Source organism: Myotis davidii, unplaced genomic scaffold, assembly GCF_000327345.1.
Source record: "Myotis davidii unplaced genomic scaffold, ASM32734v1 scaffold1039, whole genome shotgun sequence".
NCBI classification, from domain to species: Eukaryota; Metazoa; Chordata; class Mammalia; order Chiroptera; family Vespertilionidae; genus Myotis; species Myotis davidii.
In genome coordinates, this window is record NW_006289815.1 from 18,596 (window position 1) to 20,705 (window position 2,110).

Here is a 2,110-nt window from a genome sequence, read left to right on the forward strand (position 1 = left end):
GGGAGGCAATAGGGCAGTAATGGCGAACCTTTTGATCTCGGCGTGTCAGCATTTTGAAAAACCCTAACTGAACTCTGATGCCGTGTCGTATATAGAAATTTTTTTATATTTGCAACCATAGTATAAAAAAGATTTATATTTTTGATATTTACTTTATATATTTAAATGCCATTTAACAAAGAAAAGTCAAACAAAAAAACGAGTTCACGTGTCATAGGTTCGCTATCACTGCAATAGGGACAAGAGCGGACTGAGGCTCAAGCTGGCAGCAGGCAACCACCAAAAAAGGCATAGTTTGCCCGAATCACATGGTTCAGTGATTGAGCATCCACATAAGAACCAGGAAGTCACAGTTCCATCCCTGGTCAGGGCAGATGATCAGTCACAGTTTCAATCCTCAGTGGGGAGGGGGCGGGACAGGAGGCAGTTATGGATTATTCTCTTTCATGATTGATATTTCTATCTCTCTCTCCCTCTCCGTTCCTCTCTAAAACCAATAAAGATACATATTTTTTTAAATGAATAGTCCAAGTGCTAATTACAAGGTAAGAAAAACCCTCGGATCTTGTAAGCTCTGCTGGAGAGTCAGCTGCCTGGGCCTGTGTGTGGGCAGACTCTAAAGTGTCAGTGACTGAGTTGTGCCTCTGGGGAAGGGGTCATTCCCCCAAAGTTTTCTATGAACCTGACTGGTGCCTCCCCCTCAAGAGAGATGCCCTAGTCCAGTGGTCGGAAAACTCATTAGTCAACAGAGCCAACTATCAACGATTGAAATTTCTTTTGAGAGCCAAATTTTTTAAACCTAAACTATATAGATAGGCACATTGTTATTAACTTAATTAGGGTACTCCTAAACTGGCCTTTGCTAAAAACGTCCTCAATTTGAGGTATGTTTGCTGAGGTCGACCCCTTCCAACTCTCCCATTCACACTCGTCTTGTATACTTGTTTCGTATATCCTTTCGTTCATCCTCTTTATATGTCCAAACCATCTCAACATACCTTTGGAATCCTCGACGCTACATCTTCTTTCACTCACCTCCACGTTCCCTAAAATTAACTAACCACTGCACAATGAGACTGCTGACTCACTGGCTCACTCAACTCGTGCATGAATCGCTCACACCTCCCCCGCGCTGCATATCCCGTGGCCCGCTTGCACCGGGTCTCCTGGTGCCTGACCGACCGACCGACCGACCAACATCCCCCCACTTCTTCTAACGCCACTTCTTCAAAATAGACTTGCCCAGGCCGAAAACCGACTTCTGCACATGGGCCATGAAGTTTCAGTAGCACTGTACATACGCACCCACACGTGGTATTTTGTGGAATAGCCACACTCAAGGGGCCAAAGAGCCGCATGTGGCTCACGAGCCACGGTTTGCCGACCACTGCCCTAGTCCCACCTCTGGACTCCCAGCAGCACGCCCCTCCTGGGGGCCCCACCATGCTGAGATGTGGGCAGAATCCAGGACAGCCTGAGTTGGGTGCTCAAGGCTGAGTGCCACTCCACCCACCTTCCCCCAAGCCTGACGGGCACCTCCCCCTCCAGGGAGACCCCAAGCCCCACCTGACTCACACTTAGTGGGCCTGCCCTGCAGAGATCAGGTTCCTGGAGAATCTGGCACAGAGTTATGTGGCTCTAGGTCTGGGGCCTGTACACAGTCCTCCCTTCACATGGTCTAATTTTGGTCTGTTTGCATCTGATAAACTCTGCTGGTCTCATCCTGAGGACTTCCTGAGGCCCTGCCCACCACAAAGGTGTGAAGCATCCAGCGGTAGCGGGTAGACTTGGTATACGTTGGGATATTTGCTAAGAAATGATCAAAATTCTATTTAGGGGTAACTTGAGAAACAGTGCTGGAGGGACCAGCATATGTGGGCAGTGAGTCTTAAGTTGCACTTTTCTTTGTGTGTTTTTTTAAATATATTTTACTGGTTTTTTACAGAGAGGAAGGGAGAGGGAGGATAGAGAGTTAGAAATATTTAGAGAGAAACATCGATCAGCTGCATCCTGCACACCTCCTACTGGGGATGTGCTCACAACCAAGGTACATGCCCTTGACGGGAACCGAACCTGGGACCTTTCAGTCTGCAGGCCGATGCTCTATCTA